This window comes from Ambystoma mexicanum, chromosome 4q (assembly GCF_040938575.1).
Source record: "Ambystoma mexicanum isolate Mex_15411 chromosome 4q, UKY_AmexF1_1, whole genome shotgun sequence".
NCBI classification, from domain to species: Eukaryota; Metazoa; Chordata; class Amphibia; order Caudata; family Ambystomatidae; genus Ambystoma; species Ambystoma mexicanum.
This window is the reverse complement of record NC_090928.1, coordinates 958,233,343-958,247,234: the sequence shown is the minus strand read 5'-3', so window position 1 is coordinate 958,247,234 and position 13,892 is coordinate 958,233,343.

Here is a 13,892-nt window from a genome sequence, read left to right as displayed (position 1 = left end):
GACGGACACCATGGCCAATCAAAGTGGTGGGGGGAGTTTGTACACAATTTTGGTCCTCATTCCGAGTCGGGCGGTCTGGTGAAAAAGTGCTGGTATCTGCACTTTACCGAACCGCCCAACTACGGGTTTGCTGGTGGGGCGCCTGGGTTACCTCCAGCTAAATAATGAGGTAAGCCAGATGCCCTACCAGCCAAAATAGCTCTCCTTACCTCCACCACCAGAATCGATGGATGAGGATTTACACCATCCCGCCTGCACTCGTAATACGGCGGTATTGTCACCGGAGCCGACTGCCAGTAAAGGTAAGTACCAAATGCTAGTATACTGGTGGCTCTAATGCAACTTTTTTTTCCTTTTTTTGCTTTTATGTGTAGTAGTACTGAACACTCTCCATCTTCCCTTCCAATTTTCTTACAGGAACTGTTTCAATGCATTCCTAACATTGTAAAGAAAAATCACATTTCAGACATCTGTGAAATGTTCTCAGAAAGATTGTTCCTTTCTTAGCAAGTAGTAGGTGTCTTCCTCCACATAATTTTCCGAAACCAATACTGTAACCTCAAAGCCTTCTTCTGTGGTACACAAAATCCCACCAGCTACCTTGCAAGCAATAAAAAAGGCTATTGATCCATATCTTTCAAAGACAACAATCCTCTGTATATACTGCAACACACCACTCTGCAGAGGGAAGCGATTTCGAAGTGCTTTTGAAGCTGCAATCAAGGAACATGAGAAACACTGCCCACTACCTTCGAAGTAACACACGTGCAATATCTTCCCCTGTCCACCTGCCCCTCCATATTATTGCTTGGTGCCTCTTCCCTCATATCCCTCCCCAGCTTACGTTCCAATTTCTCCTGCACATTTCTTTGTTTTTTTAAACAACAAAAGAATGGTTTCTCTAGGAACCACCTTTCACAATTAAAATATAGAACTAAAAAATAATCTTATATACTCCATATACTTTACATTTCTCAGTAAACTACATAGACTCAATATGTTTTTCCAACATTTCTATTAGCATTTTGTGTTATGCTAATGGCAATAATGTGGCGTTCATCCCCCAATCCAGTGATTGGAATGGGGGATAAAGGCCTGGCAGTGCACACTATCGGCCCAAGCGAAGTGTGTCTGTGTGTGCCCTAATGCCTGCAGGCTTCGGCACGTTATAAATAAATAAATAACAAGGGCTCCGGACCAATCTCCTCCATTCCAGGCCCTGCGATGGAGGATAAAGGCATAAAGGAAATTAGCAATGCTGGTTCGCAAAGCAGGAACACGGGCTGCTAAAAAATGGACTTTTCTTCATACAGTGGGTTGCCTGAGGCGTCCCGCTGTAGGAAGGAAAATCCTTTTCCAAGATGGCCACAATGGAAAGGGAAGGTAGGGCTCTGTATAGAGCCCCTCTTCTCTTTCCATGGCAACCTGCAGAAGGCGAAGACAGAACCCTATGACCATGTTACCACAGGTACATTTTTTCAAACCTATCCCACTTTTGAATAATTTTACTGCATAGCCGGTCCCAGGTGTACATGGCCACTTTAACCCTGTTTGGTGTCCCTTGCAGTCATGGCCAGTAGCCAGATTGTCCAGGTCATGACCTTATACCATGACCCAGACAATCTGGCTACTGCCCATGGCAACAGGCTGATACCTCAGTCACCAAAGGTATATCACAATTTTTTGTACCGACATTATGACACTTGTCAAAAAATAAAAAACAGGCACATTTGCAAAACCATGCTTTCAGGTCCTTGCGAACACTCCTTGCATGAATTTGCTTGAAATACTCCCATATTGTTTTTTTCAAAAGTCTCAAAATGTATGTAGATACAATAGTCATATGACTTATCCCCCAACTTGACAAAATCCATTCAGACTTTACACAAACATTCAAGGTTGGCTCTATAATCTTTCTGAAAACTTTTGTCCACATTCATCAAACAGCAACAAAGTTATAAGCCATCTAATAATGTTGAGACCCCCTCTAATTTAGCCCCCTCATGAGAAAATCCCATCAAACTTTACAATAACATATATATCTAGATTTAAAATCGTTTTGCAAACTTTTATGCAGATTCGTCAAATGGCACCACATTTATAAACCTTTACAATACTTTGGGAGCCCCCCTCTAATGTTGCCCCCTCTTGACAGAATCCCACCAAACTTTGCAAGAACATGTATATCTAGATTTAAAATGGTCTTGCAAACCTTTGTGCACATATGCCTAATGGCACCACATTTATAAGCCTTTACATTATTTTGGGACCCCCCTCTAATTTCGCCCCCACTTTACAGAATCCCACCACGCTCTGTGAAGCCTTTCAGTATCAAGTCTAGAATTGGGTTCCAAAGTTTCACGCAGTTTCATTGAGTAGTACCAAAGTTATAAGCCATCCAAGAACTGCTCCCGAACATCTGAAGTGTCCCCGATCTTCACAGGACCGTTTGCAGACTTTTATGGTGAAAACACCAGTTTTTTGGCTTCTTATGGACGTATCCCATCCCATCACCATCACCCCTCACCTCTACAGAGATTGTTTGATAAGTTTTACAAGTGTAATGTTTTATTTTTTGATGTTTTTATCGCAATGTCAGTGGACATTGTTGAGGCGCCGCTTCTACCTGAAGCGTCCCCTCGGAGAAGGCCCTGCTTGCGCAGGAATGATACGCGGGAGCCGGGGTGTCATGCAACCTCTTTTATTCAACTCTTCGGCGGAACTGCCGAACCTGCCCTCGTCCCTCCCCTTCCCCTGACGTCACGTCCGGGACGTCATGTCCTGTGGGACCCAACAGGGGTCCGCCCACACAACGATGTGGGCAACCTGACATCTCCCCCCTTTTTATCATGCGAGCTGAGGGGCTCCCCTCTCCTTGATGAGTCGCGTCGGCTTCATGCGACTCCTCTGCGGTCGTGTTGTCTTGAACGGGGTCGGTTCGTCCCTGGCGAGTGTGGGGAGGGGCGCCTCACCTTCTGACTCTTCCCCGTCTCCTTGGTACGCTTCTTCGCGTGGTCTGTCCTCATCGCTATCTCGGTCCCAGGTCCATTAGCCTGCTGGAGTCAGTCTGACTCGTTTGAAGTGCGAGCTGTTCCAGGTTACCGTTGAGCGGTCGTCTCTTTGTGCTGTGACCATAGAGCCCTTCTTGTGTGTCACGACCAGAGGTGTGGGTGCAAAGGTGGCTTCTTCTTTCCGGTTCTGGGGTTGCCTGAGCCATACTTCGTCTCCTGGTTGCATTATGTTCTCCCGAGCTCTTCTTTTCCTGTCTGTGATCTCTTTTGTCTTTGCTTTCCTCGCGGTGTCATTTGCTTGCGCTTCTTGTTCAAGCGGTATCAGATCTTGTGGTCTCGGGTCTTCAGGTAGTCGCGTGGTGATCGGTCTTCGGAACATCAGGTCTGCGGGGCACACTCCCGTCGTGCTGTGGGGTGTGTGCCTGTATTCTCGTAGTAATTGATTGAGGGCCTGTTCGAATGGCTTGTTTTGCACATGGGCTATTTGGAGGGTCCTCTTTATGTTGGCCATGAACCTCTCGACCATACCGTTGGCCTGTGGCCATCGGGGGGTTATGCGTCGATGTTGAAACCCTATGTACTTTGCGAATTGCTGAAAGTCTTGACTTATAAATGTGGGACCGTTGTCGGACTTTATGATCTTGGGGATGCCATAGGCAGAGAGCATCCTGTCAATAGCTGGAATGACACATGCTGTGGCACTGCTCTCTACTATTTGGGCGTCCGGGTATCTTGAATGTTCGTCTATAAGTACGACCACGTGTGTCCCGTTGTTCAGTGGTCCGAATAGGTCTATTGCTAGCTCTTCCCACACTTTGTTTGGCAGCGGTGAAGATTGTAATGGGTTTGGGTGCGGCGGGGGCGCCACTTGCGCACATACGTGGCAATTTCCCACTATGGTTTCCACCAAGCGATCGAGTTGAGGGAACCAGACTTTCTGGCAAAGGTGGCGCTTTGTGGCGACTACGCCTCTGTGTCCTTCATGCGCTAGGTGTACTATCCTCTCCCGGAGCGTTCTCGGGATGATGACCTTGCAACCTTTTAGTATGATGTTGTCCTCTACCACGGTCAGCTCTTCCCGGACTTAATCCAGCCACTTGATGTCTTCCCTCGTAGTGTCCGATTCACCTCTGGCTTGATGTTTCATGAGGGCCGTCTTGTCCATCTGTAGGCAGTGTCGGGCGATTTGCAGCGCTGGGTCTGCCTCTGATTGTATCGATAGCTCCAGCCACCCTACTGGGAGTGGTTGCAGGTGATGTATGATGTAATTTATGTATGCGTCCGCTATGGACGGTTGAGAGGCCGTCGTGGGCATGGGATGCCGGGAGAGATAATCCGCTGGGTTTTCTTACTTTCCTGGCCGGTGCTGTATGTGGAACCTGTAGTCCTGTAAGTGGAGGCCCCATCTGGCAATTCTCGGTGGCATCCTGGCCTTCGGGCTGCCGTATATGGTAAGAAGTGCCTGGTGGTCCGTGATGATGGTGAACTCCTTGCCAAACAGGAAGAGATGAAAATATTCACAAGCCCAGACGACCGCGAGGCTCTCTTTTTCGGCCTGAGAGTATGCCTGTTCTGTGGTCGTCAGGCTCCGGCTGGCGTATTCTACCACATGCGTGATGTGTGGCTCCTTGTAATCTTTCTGGGTCAGTATGGCGCCGAGTCCCACCGGGCTGGCATCCACTATTAGTTCGGTGTCACGGCTGGCGTCAAAGTATGCCATGTCTTCTGCCTGTGCGATGGCCTTCCTTATCGCTTCGAACGCTGCTTGACACTCCTTCGACCATGTGAATGGCGTGTCCTTCCGGGTGAGTAGGCGCAGGGGATTACTGACTGTGGCGTAGTCTTTCAGGTATCTGGAGCAATAGCTGGCCAGTCCTAGAAACGACCTGAGGTCGGTGGTGTTTACAGGGGGCGTGGCTGAGTTGAGGGCCTCTACTTTTTCCGGGTCAGGTCTCATGCCTTTATCCGAGAAGATGTGCCCGAAAAACCTCAGAGATCCTTTCGAGAACTTGCACTTGGATTTGTTCAAGGTTAGCCCTGTGTCGTCCAATGCTTGGCATACCCTGTGTAGTGCTAGGTCATGTTCTTCCTGTGATTTGCCGTAGACCAGGACGTCGTCCGAATAGTTCAGACAGTTGGGGACGTGTCTGATGACTTTGTGAATCTCCTCCTGAAAGATCTCGGCGGCCGAGGATATGCCAAAATTGAGTCTTTTGTATTGAAACAGGCCGAGATGCGTGACGAATGTGGTGATGTAACGGGATTCCGGTGCGATTTCAATTTGGTGGTATCCTTTTGTGAGGTCTAACTTGGAGAAAACTCTCGCCCCATGAAGAAGGTGAATCATGTCCGTGATTCTGGGCGCTTGATGCCTCTCCCTTTCGATGGCTGTATTGGCTCTGCGCATAGCTACGCATAAACGTATGGATCCTTCTGGTGACTTCTTGGGGACGGGGACGATGGGCGATACCCATGGCGTCGGGCCCGACACCGGTTCTATGACGTTCATTTTGATGAGCTTGTCCAACTCCTCTTCCACCTGTCTCTGGATATTGAACGGAATGCCTCGATAGTGTTGGGCCACTGGTTTGACCTGGGGGTTGATGTGGAGGTGTACTTTCCGGTTTCGCAGCTTGCCTAGGCCGGTGAAGAGTTTTGGGAATGATTGTTCGATTGAGTCCGGTTTTGTAAAGTACTTGTGAGCCATCAGCTGGTATAAGATGTGTACTAGTCCCATGTCTACTGCTGTCCGGAAGCTCAGTATACATCCGCTGTTGGCTTCTGTGTCTAGAATGTACAGCGGGATCTTTGCTGAGTGTCCTTTGTGTGTGCATCTGGCTGTGATCATGCCTTTGCATGGCAGGGGTGTCGTGGAGCCATAGGGGTATATGTCTACCGTGGCCTTTCTGATCTTTGGCTGTGTGGTCAAGGACTGATATGCGCTTTCACTGATAATGTTGACCGTCGCTCCGGTATCCATGAGAAACTTCAGTGGGGTGTCATTCACCTGAAGTGTCAAAACGGGGCTGTGTTGGGTGGCCGCCGTGTTGTCCTGCAGGGCCCATACGTAACCTTGCCTTCTCTGATCCTCATCTGACGAAGGGGTGTCAGTACTGGTGGGGGATCTGGTCTCAACGTATCTTACAAAACGCCGCCTGTGTGATCGTCTCGTGTCCTCTGACGAACGTTTATCCTCGCGTGTGTATCGGCTTCTGCGATCGCTGTCTTCTTTCCTGGCGCGCCGTCTTTCGCTGTCCACTGCAGGTCTGGGCAGGCTCTGTGGGGTGGGCCGGCGCCTTTCTTGGTAGCGATGTTTGGGAGTTGCGTGGGTTGGGGCGTTCTTACACATGGCCCTGTAATGGTCCATTCCCCCGCATGCGGCGCACTTTTGCCCTACAGCCGGGCATGTCCCTGTGTGTGGGTATTCATAACCACATTTAAAACATGTGGCATCGGGGTGTTTGTTGACTTGATTTGGGTGGGTATACAGTTTATTGATCGACTCGGTGTTGTCACTGGGTTGGTGTATGGACACTTTTCCTAGGCTGTCCTTGCGGGCCAGCGCCAGGATTTCTTCTAGCGATCGTTGTTTCTGTAGGAGCTGTTTACGAAAAGGCTGTGATAGGCATCCGGGTATTACTTGGGACCTGAGCGCCTCTTCATTGGAGTATCTATGGAATTCGCAATGGTTCAGTTTGATGCGGAGGCGCATCACGAAACTGTCTATTGATTCCCCTTTTTCCTGTCTTGTTGTGTGGAACATGTGGCGCTCATAATCCACGTTTGTATGTGGTTCAAAGTATTCGGACAGCTTGGCGTGTAGCTCCCCGAATGTGACTGTTTCTACATTCAGCAGCTCCCCCGCAATGTCTCTTACCGCTGGTCCCACTGCCATGAACAGTGTGTTTTTCAGTCTCGTGTCGTCCGTCAATCCTATGGCACCTGTGTAGAACTTGAAGTCCCGTAGCCATATGTTCCATCTGGGCCCCAGATTGGAGGTATCTCTGATTTCAAATGGGTTGGGCATGTGCATGACTTGGGCTGCTCCCTCCTGGTGTGCATGCTGGCTGTTGTCCTGTGCTGTGTCAGCATTTCCAGGTGCCGGTCCTACCCCGCCCGAGGAGGACGCTGGCGTGGTCACCGTGTCCGACATGACTGCGTAGCAGTGAAGAGTTCGTGTGACGATATGCTGTGGCACCTGGGACTGTGCTTGGGCAGCTGCAGCAGCCCTTCTGCTGTGTGAGGTGAATTACCTTCCCCACCTCACCGCTTCCTTGCGGCGTGGCCTTATTTCTTGGCCTGCGCAGCCTCACTCCGCAACATGGGAGGGGGTTGTTTCCTCTGGCGCCACTCCCCCGTTTCTTGCTGTCACCGAGCGCGCCTGCACGCCTTCGCGTGGGCACCCGTGTGTGGAGTTCGGGCCTTTGTCACGTGTGAGGCGGGGCCGCGCGTAGTCAGAGCTCCTGTGATTCTGGAGCGCCCATGTGCCGTGGGCGCCCGTGTGAGGAGTACGGGCCTTTGTCACGCGGGAGGCGGGGCCGCGCGTAATCAGTGCTCCCATGACTCTGGTGCGCCCGTGTGCCGAATCCGGGCCATTGTCATGCGGGAGGCGGGGCCGTGTAGAGTCGGCCGCCGTGCCCGAGGCGCGCCGATGCGCTGAACTGCTCGACCGCAGACCTCGGCACGGTGCCAGCGGGAGTCCGTGTCCGCTCGTCGCCAGTGTTGAGGCGCCGCTTCTACCTGAAGCGTCCCCTCGGAGAAGGCCCTGCTTGCGCAGGAATGATACGCGGGAGCCGGGGTGTCATGCAACCTCTTTTATTCAACTCTTCGGCGGAACTGCCGAACCTGCCCTCGTCCCTCCCCTTCCCCTGACGTCACGTCCGGGACATCTTGTCCTGTGGGACCCAACAGGGGTCCGCCCACACAACAATGTGGGCAACCTGACAGACATCAGCCGAAGTCCGCCAATCCAACATGACGGGCGTTTCCAAAAATCTGACGCACTTCATGATTTTCACCATCCAATCAGGGAGCATGTCCGATGTCCGCAGACATCACGTCACCCTCTAGACCAATCGTATGTCTGTCTGCGAACCGAACAGGGAAATGGATCCGCGGAGCGGAGCCAGATATCACACATTTTTTTGACCTACATTTTGCCTGTAAAAAAAATACTGGATAACTTTGCCCCTCCCCCCCCTTTTTGACGACACCACCAAACTTTCCATAAACATTCAGAGCGGGCCATATACTTTTTTTTTGCAAAGTTTGGTGAAGATTCGTCCAGGGAGAGCGAAGTTATAAACTGCCCACAAAGTGCTCTTCCTGTGTGTTTAGCAACTTAACCATAACTACACAGCCATTACTTCAGGCCGTGTAATATATATATATATATATATATATAGACGAAGCCCGGAAGGGTGAAACGCATAATTGTTTGTTCTCTCCTGAAACTGCTTGTCCACCGTGTTTTTTTGGCAAAATAAAGGACGTGTGATGGAGATCCTTTTTTGCATCTGGTGCATTTTTACTTGGGAGAAGAGTGCCGCCTAAAAAAGCTTTGATTAGTTTTTTCCCCTGTTTTTCTTTCTTCGATATATATATATTTTCAGTAAAAAAACGTTGTTAAAGGGACGTTATGGTTAAGTTGCGCTACTAAAAACCTATGAAATTCAGTAAAAAACTTTGTTAAAGGGATGCTATGGTTCCAAGTAAAATCGAAAAACCCCTGAAATTCGCCAGTAATGGTAAACTAAGCAACCACAACTCGCGCCACCACCGTGCATTGCTTAGACTAATACCCAGGACATCACAGATGACATGAAGTTTTTTTTAGTGAATATACATATACATAGTGTGAATTTGATAGATGTTTACTAGGATTCCCTTACTTTATATACATGTAACATAGAACATAGAACATGCTGAACCCCCTGCTAGTGATTTTGATGTCCGCGGACTGTGCGTATGCTTGCGGACAGACGTGGACAACAGCAACATTACCCAAAAACTTAGGGGGTATCTTAGATTGTTCAATCATGCCATATAAACACTGGACAAGTTCAAAAAGCAGCAAATAAACACATTATATGTAATAATAAATAAGGAGTGCAACCTATATATGTAACACATCAACCATCCATTTAAATACCATATGTCCTAAAATGGAATATACCAAAACAAAAAAGATATGCTTCCAACATAATTACCTCACAGAAACTGCACAGCTAGGAGCAACAGCAGATCTACACAACAGTAAGACCACAACTTACCAGAAACTAGTACGTTCCTATATATTTCTAAACTTTCTGTATTTGGTACACTAAAAGTAATATATTTTTTTTTCAACAGAAATATCCAGTGCGTTGGAATGGCTTGAGGAAAGTGTCCCACATGAGTAAATGTCTGAAGGCAGTGATACTAATGGTAGACACTTCTCTATATAAGCAAATTAATAATCATTACTTCATGTGTACTTAACATATATATTGTTTTTTTAAAAGACCATACAAACATTGAAAATAATACAGCAAAAGAGACATTAGAAAATGCTCTGCAGCGGATGGAACAGAAAATGGACATTCTTATGGACAATTTCTATTTTTTGAAACATTTTGTGGAGGACCATATACAAGAAAAAATGAAATATCATTGTCCCACATGCCCCTGTTCCCCCTCTCCATGTCGCAGCCAACTATCCCCAAAGCCTCAACACCAAGAAAAACGTTTTGATGAGACTTCCATCCCTTCATCCCCTCCCATCCATCCTCTCCAAACCCCTAATTCACCTGTATTTGTGTCAGTTTCTGCTTCCCCGTCTCTTTCATAAATTTTATATCTGTATATAATAAAAAAAAATATTATGTGTGTTTTAATTCAGTCCTTTGGCAGTTAAGGTGTCAGCGGACAGCGCGCCTGTCCGGGATGTCTGTAATTAACAAAATGGGGGTGTCCTAAGGACACTATACCTGTCCGTACTGTCCGCAAGCAAGCAGGAACTGTTCTTAGAACATGCGCGGTGTCCGGGATGTCCGTAATTAACCAAAATGGAGGTGTCCTAAGGACACTATATCTGTCCGTTCTGTCTGCAAGCAAAATTTTACTGTTCTTAGAACACGAGCAGTGTCCCGGATGTCTGTAATTAACCAAAATGAGGGTGTCCTAAGGACACTATACCTGTCCGTACTGTCCGCAAGCAAGATGGAATTGTTCTTAGAACACGCGCGGTGTCTGGGATGTCCGTAATTAACCAAAATGGGGGTGTCCTAAGGACACTATATCCATCAGTGCTGTCCGCAAGCAAGATGGAACTGTTCTCAGAACACACTCGGTGTCCTGAATGTCCGCAATTAACCAAAATGGAGGTGTCTTAAGGACACTATACCTGTCTGTACTGTTCGCAAGCAAGATGGAACTGTTCTTAGAACACGCCCGGTGTCCAGAATGTTCGCAATTAACCCAAATGGAGGTGTTCCAAGGACACTATACCTGTCCGTACTGTCTGTAGAACATCTACGCACATGCGCACCACACCCATAAGTCCTACGAACATCGCGCCTGTCCGTAACTGTCCGTCTCACTTGTGTCACACTTTTAATTAGTTTGAGGACCCGAACACTGTCCGTAGAACATCCACGCGCATGCACACGACCGCTCCTCTGCATTTGGTGTACTGCGGACACCCGTTCCCTTCGTGGACATGTTTGTGACGCCATCATGTGACCGCACCCACGCTGAGCGTGTGTCCAGATTTGCGACACTGTCCGGGTCTCTGAACAGTTTAAAGTACTTTTTTTAGACAATCCAAAGTATTTTACAGTAACAATTCACCATTGCAAATGTCCCAGACAATGACCCTGGCTTTCTACATACTTTTTGGAACTTTTTGAGCCTTTTTGGGGTGTCCGATCTGTCCATTGCAAAATGGTGCTGAGTCGTGGGAGGCCTGGTTCGTAAAGCTTTGGTACGACATCCATGAAGCGGCACCTAAGGTCATTCCACGGTGGGGCCATTCCCAAGGTTGAGACATTCCTGTGGTAGAGCGCATCCCTCCAGCTGCCTCACAGGCCATTCATGATGCTGTTGACCCTTAACTTTTGAGGGTCACAATATTGTGTATGTACTGCGACGCAGTACTCTGCAGGGGGAGAATCTTCGAAGTGCTTTCGAGACTGCGGTCAAGGAGCACCAGAAGGTCTGCTACCTACCTAAATAAGGCCCACCCTACATCTTCCTCTCTCCACCTGCCCTTTCTTATCCCTGCGGTTGGTGTCCCTTCCTCACCCTCCTTTCTCCTCCTCTCCTAGTGTGTCGGGTGTAAAAAAAACAGAAAATATAAAACAAAAAAAATCCAAAAATAAAAAGGCTCTTTTCAGAGCCGCCTTTCACAGTTTAAAAATAGAAGTGGCAAATAAATGGAGCAGGGCCCTGTGCATTTTTTAGAAGTCTGTGGACAGTTCGCAGACATCTAAAGTTTCGGGGTGCTGCTCTATCATAACCATTGCAGTTTTCTATGGGAGGAAGAGGTGGCTCTGAAAAGAGCCTTTTGGTGGTGTTTTTTTGTGTTTGAAAAACTTGAAATGGTCAGCACCTACTGCAAAATGGATGGCTCTAATTCCAAAAAAGGTTGCAATGCATTTTGTACATTTCTCAGAAAAATCTGATTGCCAGCATAAGTAAGATGGACTCCATCTCTGCGAAAAATGTATGTACTACGAAACATAATATTTTCATTGTGAAAAGAGGACATGCCAACATCTCTTAGAAAGGCACAAACAGCCTTATTGACATTGCGCCTCGCTTTCTCCATTTGTGGACCAAATGAAGAAAAACACAGCCACATTTGTCTCTGTGCAATACGAGAAAAAATTACTTGGGAATTTGGAAACATGTCCATAACCTTCCCAAATCCTTGCAAATTCCAGACATATGTCCTAAACTGTTCCCTCCACAATGAATTATAATTATGTCTAGATGATGCTCTGTCTCCAAACTAGAACAGAGTCGTACCAAGTACAGCCACTTCATTCCACTCACTCCATGCCAGTGCACTTCGACATGAGGGAATCCAAGATCTGCAGCTACTTCACAGCATTCTGCATGCACCACCAACCAATGTATCCATGAGTCTCCCAAAATCCAGATTATCTGTTTTCTGAAACACACAGCCATAGCTATCTGTTCTTCTCTCAGGAAAAAGACTTTCTGACAAACTCTCTCCTTACACAACACACCCAGTAAACTTTACTGACCAATCCCTTGCTCTTCTCATTCTCATTTGCGTGCCTCTCGACCCCAAAATCCCCGTATGTAGTGCACACTGTCCGCAGACAAACGCCATGTCCGTGGACATATTGAAAATCTGAGCAAGGTGAATGTAAATTTAAATTGTGTGCCCCATTTCCCCTTTGAGGTTGGCTCTGAAAAGAGCCTTTCATTGTTTTTATGCAGATGCTTGACAGACACCTGTTATTTTGTCTTTTTTTTCTTACTTTACTCCTAAAATCTTCACATAACCTTATCCAAAGCAATCCTTACATTCCAAAACAGAATGGCATTTGCCATAAAAGATAAGTAAATTCCATATTCTTTAAAATAAACAGCATTACTGGAATCAATATTCTCATTATTACAGAAGAACATACGAGCTCTAAATATGAAAGCACACATACCTCGGTTGATTGCACACCTAGCAATGTTTTGCTGAGGACAAAAAACAGAACTATTGTCCCATATTGCCCTAGGTACTAATCCATAAAAAAATACTTTGGCATTTGGAAGGATGTTCATTTCTGCTTGAACCAAGTGTTCCAAATCTGCCAAAAGTAGGGACACTGACAAAGCCCAAATGGAAAGCACCATAGTGTAAAACTACCACAAGGGGACTGTTCATCCTGCCCATATCTTCACAAACTTGTACAATTCCATGTACATTGCAATCAGGCACAGTGCTCCACACCACCTTCAATGCTTTAACATCAAAATGGTTTGCCACATGCCTGCATTGAGCATACTGCTGTAAACCATGCACAGACATATCCCCAAGCACCAACACCCTGACTTTCCCCACCTCTGCCATCTTCACTACACACAGTCTCTTTCAACACAAATCCACAACCTCAACATCTGATTGACTGATCCCTACAGTCCCCTTTCCATGCTGGATTTTCTGGAAAACCCTGGATGTGGCATGCCCTGTCTGCGGATAGCCGCAGTGTCCGCGGACCGCGTAACTCTTAGACAGTCCTTCTACCCTTTCCACTTCACTCTATGTTTCATCCCTTCATTGGATACAGCTAAGCAGTCACACAACCATCCACCAATCACATCCAAGACCCCTACATCTAACTCCATCATCATAGTTCAGCACTTCAAGTGTACTGTTGATCACTCTGAGTACAAATCTCATATCAGTGGAAAGCACCTACTAAAAAAACTACTGTACAAGTTTCTAGGATTTCTACTTGCAGCTGCATGCATATCCACATGCATGAATACAAACTACAGATATGCATATTTTCTGCACAGTATAACAGAGCAACTGCCACTTAACCTGTATAACCTATCAAATGAATTTACTGTCATGTTTCCCATCTGCTATAATCAACTGTCACTTCCAAACCTGTCTGCTAGCTAAATTTTATTTTACACACACAGCTATCTAAAAAATATAATATTAGAAGATGGAAGAAATAACAGAATAATTTTAGAAAAACACTTAGCAGTGTATCATAAAATTACACACAGACAGGATAAGTTCATGCAACTTCATACACTCACACAGATAGACACTATCATTGAAAAGCTCCCAGCTGAAATACCACCACTGCCTGTAAATCACATCCTTCTGATTTATTACCCACACCTTCACAAATGCATACA